The 9,966-nt window shown below is 44.0% G+C and overlaps 1 non-coding gene across 1 annotated transcript; it reads right to left on the bottom strand.

Moving 5' to 3' along the window:
- Window positions 1–1,642: 1,642 nt before the first annotated feature.
- On the bottom strand, window positions 1,643–1,749 carry LOC120639420. Its single transcript, XR_005661423.1, has one exon. It is a non-coding gene; the product is annotated as a small nucleolar RNA R71 (small nucleolar RNA).
- Window positions 1,750–9,966: the final 8,217 nt, after the last annotated feature.

Below are 9,966 nucleotides of genomic sequence, written 5' to 3'. Positions count from 1 at the left end.
AATTGAATAAGTTGGGCTTTTGGCCTTCTCCTTGTCTTGGGCGGTTGAGAGATAGAACGATTCATAAAGCACCACTTATGCATTCCTTGCTCAAGATTACGTACGGAGGTTTTCAAAAAGTTTTTGAAAATAAAAACAAGTTCCTCGAATGACACTCTTATTCGCTCAAATGTGTTTGTATCCTCACCAAGGCCTTTTGTGTGCCTTCTTTCTCCTACTTCTAAAGGCTTTTGTGGAGCTCAAGGTAGGGAGAAAAACTAAGGCATACTTGTTTCAAATATTTTGCAAAGTCAAAGTTCGGACCCAAAGAGTAAGCAAGTCATACAACCATGATCGAGAAGTGCATGTGTGTGGATATGTGGTGGATGGAGTGGAAAGCAAGAGAATAAAGTGCTCCATGATTTGGTCTCTCCCTTCTAATGTTTTGGGCATGGCTAATTTTCTTATTTTTGCATGGACCTTCATGTGCCATTTTTTTTCATGGGCCTTCATGTGCCCCCCCTTTTTTCAATACATAGCTCATTCCCTTATTGGAGAGAATTTTGGGAGAGATTTTGTGGAGTATGGAACATAAAAGAGGATATGAATGAGTGGATGGTATGGAAATGCTATCCTTCCGGTGTGGAAGTTCTAGCATATGGAGGTGGTGTGTGCGTGATTCTCAATCATGTAGAAACTCACAAAGGTCACAAAATTTGACAAAGCTCAAGAAGATACAAGCAGCATGTAAAAAAAAAGATTGTGTCTTTGTAGGCTTCATGCATATGGCTCTGGTAGGTATTTCTCATCATCGAGGAACTTTTTATTTTGTAGTTTTCAAAGATAAAAGTTCCGAACATAAAATTTTGCTCAGAATAAGGTAAAATGCTGTAGCGGTATTCCGTGCGCTTGCGGATTTATTCGTGGTTCATGAAATACTGCCACCTCAAAATTGGCGTCTGTGGGCATTATCGTTGTTTTCCAGTTGGTCACGTTGGTAGGCGCCAACAAGCATTTTTGTCACCATTGCCGGAGAAGGCACAGATTGAAGTATACCGACAAAGTTATGAAAAAAATCGAAATTGGTATTCGCTTGCTAAACAGGCTAACTTGGCTTTGTTTTCTTGTCTTTGTTGATATGAAAACAGGGTAGTGTATGACCGGTTTCGACTTGCCGCAAAACTTTCATTCCGATCCAGAGTCACTTTTGAGGAGGATGCGAGCTCGTCTCGTATCACCTCGGAGACCACTCTCGGCAGCCGAACCAGTCATCGCATCATCATCAGCTTCTCAAGTTATGGCCCAGAAGACACTCCATGATTACTCTGCTCCGTCTGCTAACCAGGTCCCTTCTGGGCCCGAGGTTAACACCGGAGGGGAAAATTTCGAGATCAAGACGTGTCTTATTACGATGGTGCAGGCCAGCCCTTTCTGTGGCAAGGCCAATGAGGATGTCAGTACTCATCTCCAGCAGTTCCTAGAGCTATGCAGTACTTTTGTTATCAAGGGTGTATCACAAGATGCAATACGGCTCCGTCTGTTTCTGTTCTCTCTCTTGGGGAGAGCGAAACAATGGTTTTATGCTAACAAGGCTGCTGTGGACACTTGGGAGAAATGTGCCAAGGCATTCCTCTCGAAGTTCTTCCCGACGGGCAAAACTAATACTCTTCGTGGTCGGATTTTGAATTTTTAGCAGGCATCAAATGAGTCAATTCCTAAAGCTTGGGAGAGACTTTAGGAGTACATTATGGTGTGTCCGCACCACAGAATGGACAATTGGCTCATTCTACAGAACTTCAACAACGGGTTGACACAATCATCCCGTGATCATGTAGATGCCGCCGCGGGTGGAGCTTTCTTCTCGCTGACAATTGAAAGAGCTACATCATTAATCGAGAAGGTGGTGTCCAACAAAGGTTGGAGCGATGATCGCCTCCAACCATGCCAGCGAGGCATACACTCCATAAAGGAGGCCGACATGCTCGCTATGAAGATTGATCTCCTCCTCAAGAAATTTGAGGATTATGCCTAAGATAAGGCTCAAATGCAAAAACTTCAAGCCTTGGAAACTCGCATGACGTGCGAGGTCTGCGGGAATGTTGGACATTCGGGCGACAATTGCCCAGAAACCCAAGAAGAAGCATTATTCCTCAATGGCAACAATAATGGATTTCGTCCAAAAGGGGGTCAGGGGTGGAATCAACCACGCCCATACTATCAAGGAGATAATGACAATTTCAATTCTTTCAATCCTAACCAATCTACCTTGAGAAATCTTGTCTACAGCCAAGCGAAGATCAATGAGTCCCTTCAGAAGAAGTTGGTTGCTACAGACAAATCAATGGAGACCATTCGTGCCAAGATGGACAGATTCTCCACCGCTATGAAGAACCAGCTGAGTTTCAACAAGACGCTAGAAACTCAATTGGCTTAGCTAGTTGCTGCTACACCTGCTGCTGAACTAGGGAAGATTCCGGGGCAACCCGAATCAACTCTAGAGAGCATCAATGTCATAAATGCTATGTGGAAAGAACCACTTAGCAGGACACCCCTCAGCTATGCAGAGAAGCTCACACGCCTAAGAAGAGGTGCTTGGGGCGAGTTAGCAGCTACAATAAGAGAAGATCCTGAAACTCCAGTGATCAGTTGCTCAATCTTCGATTGTGAATTTGATCACGCCCTTTGTGACCTTGGAGCCAGCGTCAACATCATGCCCAAGATAACATTCGAAAAGCTAGGCTATCCATTAATTTCCCCTACTACTATATGTGTTTAGCTAGCGGATTCCACGATAAGATATCCTGATGGAGTCGTGGAAAGGCTTATGGTAAAAGTCAAGAATACCTACATATTAGTAGACTTTGTAGTCTTTGATATGGAAGGAGATATTGGGATGCCGCTCATACTTGGGCGACCATTTCTCAAGGATACAAACACCAGAATTGATGTAGGGACAGGAAGAATCAGCCTCTGCATCATGGAAAAGACCATAAAGTTCAAGTTTCAAAACAAGAGGGAAGTATTCCTGATTTATGAGGATAGTGAGAAACAGGGGTTATGGGCAGAACCCGGTTGGGATGATCAAGATTATCACTCCCCTTCCAAGCCAGCTTGGGAGGATTGGGAAATTCGTACTCCACCAACCGAGCCAGTGGAAGACGACCAGAGGATCCCCGATTTCATCACCAATACAGTATGGGAAGATCTAGAAATCGTCTATCCTACATCCGAGGATCTTGTTCTTGCGTCGCCTACGACATCAAAGAAGAACAAGAAGTAATGGCGCAAGAAGAACAAGACGTCATCGACCGCTACTACTTCTCTAGGTACGAACGAAACGACCTCAACCTGATCAGGTATGGAGAAAGGACCTGCTTTTTGGACCCTAAACCAAGAGCTAGCTTGGGGGAGGTTCCCTCCCCTAAGTCAACTGTATCCCTTTACTTGCATTTGAATAAATTATGATAAAAAAACTCTCAAAAACAAAATAAATATTTACTGCTTTATTTCCCTTTTCATCATGCGTGGTAAGAATGTTTTAACTCTTTATGACAAGTTGAAAGGATAAGTTTTGCTTTGCTCTACCATGTTTGTTGTGCCTAGTTTGAAAATGAGAGTTCTCTTGAGTTTAAATCTGTTAGTTATGTAAATATCTTGCCAAAGAACCTGAAAGTTCCATGGGTTGCATATGCTTGATCCAAGTCTAAATATGCTTGATCCATATGTTATATTTCATGAAAAACCTTACACATATGTTGCTTGATGTTCTGTTGAGTTTTGTCAAATTGTGTGACCCTAGTGAGATACTTTTCATGCTTTCTCGATCATAAGCACGTACACGTCCCATCCATTTGCTACATTCCTACACTAGAAATTAGCACCACCATCCATCCATTCCACATTAATAAATGCTCCATGTCTTGGTGATCTCTCTCGTAGAATATCCCTGAAATAAAATAAAGTTAGATTATGGTTGCCCCAAAAAGAGAAAAGATGGCATGCCAAAAAAGCATGACCCAAAAAAATGAGAGAGAAAGGGGCAACCATGTCTCAAAAAAAAGAGATAGGGATGATTCGAGAGAGAAAACCATTGCCTCAAGGAGTAAGCCACATCCATCCACCCATCCATCCATTCACTCATACACTTGCACCTTTAGATCGAGATTGCATGACTTGTTTCTCCATGGATCATCTCTTTGACTTTACAATATATGAAATGCAAGTATGCCCTGTTCTTATCCTACCTTGAGCTCCACAAAAGCTTTGTAGTAGTAAAAAGGATCAAAGGTAAATATTGCCCTGGTAAGGAAAATACAAGTTGAGTGCCTCGAGAGAGTTATCCTAGGAACTTTGCCATGTTTCCAAAAATCTTTCAAAAAGTATCTCCAGATGGATTGCAGATCTATGAGCAAGTAAGTATTACTCTATGCACCGTTCTAACTCTCAACAGCTCAAGGTGAGGAGACAGCTAAAAATCCCCATGAAGGAGTAAGGTGATTGTGCAAAGGTATGATTAGCCAACTTATTCAAGCTTATAGATGAATCTCTCTACTTCAGACTATGACATGACAAGCAAGGTATGAGTCAAAGTGATTTTCTGATCAACAACCTAATTTGTTCTACTTTGCTCGGGACGAGCAAAGGACGGCTTGGGGGATCTTGTTGACGCTCACTAACGATCATTTCCAGACGTCAACTTGATCAGAAAATCATGAGAGTTTGCATTTCTTACACGCATCTTTATTTAATAAAGTCCCTAAACCACACTTAACCTTCTAGAAAATGCAAGTTGTGTTTTTGAGCTAATATGCAGGTTATAAGCACACTTTGGCCAGACATAAAATCACAGAAATTGTCAGAGCGCCGATTCAGGCTCAGACGGACCAAAAGTGATGCAAGAACCCGGTTCAGACAAGCCAAGACAGGCCAAAACCAACATGGACCAGACAAGGAGGCCCATGATAGCCTGCTGGAAGAAGATGGGGGCGGTTGGCACCACTGGCAGGCCGGCCGACCTGCCTGGTCGGCCGACCTGGCTCGTGGAGCCACCGCCTTAGCCAAGCCATGTGTCGTCTCCTAGTTGGTCCCTTAGGTCGGTTTGGAGAGTTTCACCCCATGGCTCCCTGCTATAAATACAAGGGGGGGTGGAGAATAGGACACACACACCACACTTACCTCTCCTCTCTTGTTCACATCTTGCATAGTCTTTAGGCTTAGTGGAGTTTAGGAGAAGTCTAGGAGTCTTCGAGTGGCCGGAGTTGCTCGAGAGTTCTGGTATGGGTTCATCTCTAGCTCTCTATTATAATATTTGGTTGTTTGTAATAGAATTAGACTATGGTTACCGATATCTGCTCGAAGTATGTTCTGAGTTATCGGATATATACTTCTTGATATGGTTGCGATATTGTTCAATGCTTGCATTGCATGATCGCCCTGTGCTTGAGATGGTTAACACATAGTGCTTAGAACTCTATCAACTGCTCCAGTATTCGTATGTTTGCTCTAGTGTGATGTCTGTCCATCCGGAGGGTGGGGGCTCTGCGCGGGACACTAGAGTATCCCTTACTAGTGTAGACATGGTGTCTAGATTAGCTAAGAGTTGCTGGATGTCAACTATACCCATGGTTTGTAGAGGTAGCTGACAGGTGGTGACAGCCCTGTTCGAGCTCTAGTAATCCTCCACGTTCGGATAGAGGGGAAGGAGGTTCATAAAGCCGTCGGATGTTCAGGTTCTTTCTGTTCATCTGGATGCGGTCTCCCTAGTCCATTGATCAGGCTTTTCCCTTGCTTATGAACGACTCAGTCCAGTTTACTCATGAGAGTACGATAGAATATGGCTCTAGTTACCCTTGATCTTGCTCTTCCCTCTCCGATGTCCTAGACATATTATCTAGTTGTGCTTGTATGTTCACTACCCCCCTTTACTATGAATATTATTCCCCTGTTCAGATCATCGACATTAATCCATAGTGGTTCCTCCTGACTTAACTAAATTCTATACACCGCCGCCTTCCCTGCGGAAATATAAATGACACCCCGGGTTACTCTCAGGTAAAATGCTACGGCGGTACTCCGTGCGCTTGCGGATTTATTCGTGGCTCATGAAATACCTGCCACACCATTGACGTTTGTGGATGCCATCGCTGATCTCCAGTGGTGACGTTGGTAGGCGTCAACAAGCATTTTTGGCGCCGTTGCTAGGGAAGACATAGGTTAAAGAATTTATTTAAGGAAAATCTCTATGGTTAGTGGCTAGTGGTCTGGCAGGACAACCATGCTGTCTTCTTTTTGTGTGAAGACAGGGGTAGTCTCCGATCAGTTTCAATTCGCCAATGAATTTCACGACGAATCCGAGTCGACTTCAAGACAAGCGTGACTTGGCACTCTTGACTTCGAGAAGTCAATACTTCAGCAATTGAGTTGATCATGATTGCATCTACCCTTGGAAAAGGCTCGAATTCTCCGTTTGAAGAAGTGCTCTATTATCGTTGCCTGATCACCAACGGCAATGAACACTGCATCAACCGAGAAAGCGACCACATCATAGTGCAATCCAGGTAAGTAATTTCTACTTAACACTTCAGGGGCAGTACCACGGGATGATATGTATCATGAGAAGTTCAAACCGATCAAAAGATGATCAAATGATAATCTCGAGCACTAGGGATGAAAACGGATCGGATACGGACGGATATCACTGATATCATATTTGTTTTCGTATTTGTGTTCGAATACGGAGTCGGATACGAATAGTGTTAATTTTTGTCGGATAAGATTGTAATGGATATCGACATCATAAAAATGTAACTTTTGAGCACTCGGATGCGGATCGGTTACGAATAGTGGATACTCGGAATTGGATACAGACGGATAAAAACCATTACAGACCGGATCGAATTCGAATACGGTCGGGAAATATCCGTACCATTTACATCCCTACCGATTACCCCAGACACCACATCAAGGTACAAATTTTTCCGATAATTTTTACGAAGTGGTGTCACATTTTGGAATTATTTCGTGAAGCCAATCAAGGTTGACGGAATAAAATGTCTCGTTCAAAAGACTCTAAATTTTGAGCCCTTGCCGATAGGTAAATCGGTAGTTATCTCATATTTGATTCCAACCATTGCATGTTTGAATTTCCCTCATTTCCATTTGATTTCTTGCATGAACATTGCATCTTTTGCATGAAAACCCTTGCATATTTTGTTTTCCCATCTCTTGCATCGTAAACCCCCATGAATCTTGGAATTAGACAAGTGCCCAAGGGGCAATTTTGGAAGAAAATGGCAGCCATAACAATTTGGAGTGTAGTGCACGCATGAACTTGGATCATTTTCATGTCGAAGTGCATTTGGGGCCACTCCTAGGCCTGCACCGGCCTACCCCTATGCTCATTCATGCATTTTTTGACCATATGGTAGTCATTAAGCATCACTGAAAAAGTGGGAGAAAAATTGGGCCAGCCACAGGCCGGCCGACCCCTTGGTCGGCCGACTCAGGGGTGACACCCCTCTATTTAACCCGGTGCACAGGGAGCCCATGGCACTCCCTTGTTCCAATAGTTCCATTTCATGCTCTTCCCTCCTCTGCTCTCTTTGCTCTTGTTTCACTCCAAGTTCACAAGAAAAAGAAAAAAAATATTTCCCTCTTTTGCATTCTCATTTGCATTTCGTGTCTACCTTCTTCTTCTCCTTGCAAGAAAGTGTTTGTGGTGGTACTACTACCCCGCAAGATCGGTTTTGTGGTGCGTAATCGCCCACAAGAATGATTTTTGTGGAGTGTTATCACCCACAAGAATGATTTTTGTGAGAGGCAACCATGCCCCACAAAGACTACTAACTCTCGGACGGCTGACCTTGATTTTCACTAACTCTCACATAATCCTTACGAGTGTTTGGTTCGTTTGCTGCAATGTCTTTCAGGAACATCGGAAGGAAGGTATCGGGAGCACTCAAGAAGGTGACCGGGTCAAGCTCAAGCCGATCAAGCTCGCGTCGCTCGTCCACCCCCACGCCAAGATACACTCATCAAGATGAGCAGGCCGAATCCCAGGCGCCAGAAGAGCAGCCATCACAACAAGAAGAGGAGGAGGCGCCGGATGATTCCCACCTCGACATTCGAGGGGAGCGAGAACTCCAAGCTTACAACATCCTGAAGGCTCGAACCTTTGGTCATACATGGGAGTTCGATGAGGACCTGCTGGAAAAGACATGTATGAATGCTGAATTTGTGAGTATTTGGAAAGCCGTGGGTTGGTCTTCATTTGCTGAAATTTCTGAGTTGGGTTCGCGAGATTTGACCATTCAGTTTCTTTGCACTCTTGTGGAAACAAACGACGGGATTTCATTTTGATTCTTCAGGGAGGAATTTTCTTTGTCTTGGAAAGAATTGAGTATTGTTTTGGGTTTTCACCATAAGTGTAGCAATTGATCATGATTGCATCAAACCTTGGAAAAGGCTCAAATTCTCCGTTTGAAGAAGTGCTCTATTGCCGTTGCCTGATCACCAACAGCAATGAACACTGCATCAACCGAGAAAGCGACCACATCACAATGCAATCCAGGTAAGTAATTTCTACATATCACTTCAGGGGCAATACCACGGGATGATATGTATCATGAGAAGTTCAACCCGATCAAAAGAGTACCAGATGATAATCCCAAGCACCCCGGACACCACATCAAGGTACGAATTTTTTCGATAACTTTAGCGAAGCGGTGTCATTCTTTGGAACTCTTTCGTCTAGCTAATCCAAGTTGACGGAACAAAATGTCTCGTTCAAAAGACTCTAAATTTTGAACTCTTGCCAACAGGTAAATTGGTAGTTATATCATATTTGATTTCGACCTTTGCATGTTTGAATTTCACTCATCTCCATTTGATTCTTGCATGAGCATTGCATCTTTCACATAAAAACCCTTGCATGTTTTGATTCCTCATCTTTTGCATCATAAACCCTCATGAATCTTGGAATTAGACAAGTGCCCAAGGGGCAATTTTGGAACAAAATGGCAGTCACAAAAATTTGAAGTATAGTGCATGTATGAACTTGGATGATTTTCATGTCCAAGTGCATTTGGGGCCACTCCTAGGCCTGCAGCGGCCTACCCATGCACTCATTCATGTATTTTTGGAGCATATGGCAGTGACAATGTAGCTCTGAAAAAAAGGACATGTTTTGGGGCCACCACATGGCCGGCCGAGCATGGGGCAGCTCCCCTCTATAAGAGGTGGTGCATCAGCGTCATGGGTACTCTCCTCTTCCTAGTTGCATTAGTCCCACGCCAAGTTCTTCTTTCCTTTGCTCTCTTTGCTCTTGTTTCTCTCCAAGTTCATAAGAAAAAGAAGAAAAACATTTCCTTCCTTTGCATTCTCATTTGCATCTCATATGCATTTCGTGTTTACCTTCTTCTCTTTGCAAGAACGTGTTTGTGGTGGTACTACTACCCCGCAAGAACGGTTTTGTGGTACGTCATCACCCACAAGAACGATTTTGTGGAGTGTTATCACCCACAAGAACGATTTTTGTGAGAGGTAACCATGCCCCGCAAGGACTACTCACTCTCGGACGGCTAACTTTGATTTTCACTAACTACTCACGTAATCCTTCCAAGTGTTTGGTTTTGTCTGTTTGCTGCAATATCTATCAGGAATATCGGGAGGAAGTTTACGGGATCACTCAAGAAAGTGACCGGGTCGAGCTCAAGTCGAGCAAGCTCGCATCGCTCGTCCACCCCTACGCCGAGCTTCATTCATCATGATATGCAGGCCGAGTCCCAGGCGCAGGAGGAGCAGGCGGCACAACAAGAAGAGGAGGCGCCAGATGACATATCCGACTTGCATGCTTGTCCAGGTGTACGAACTTGCGGCTGTACGCTAGTGCCACCACTACTAGAAAACGGCCATCGGTCCAGCCCAAAGATACCAGCTGCTGTTGCAGCCGGTACCGATGGTACCCATCGGTACCGGCTGCAACAGCAG

The sequence above is a fragment of the Panicum virgatum genome, chromosome 6K, assembly GCF_016808335.1.
Source record: "Panicum virgatum strain AP13 chromosome 6K, P.virgatum_v5, whole genome shotgun sequence".
Classification (NCBI taxonomy): Eukaryota; Viridiplantae; Streptophyta; class Magnoliopsida; order Poales; family Poaceae; genus Panicum; species Panicum virgatum.
The sequence above is the reverse complement of the archived record's forward strand: the minus strand, read 5'-3'. Positions and strand labels throughout refer to the sequence as shown.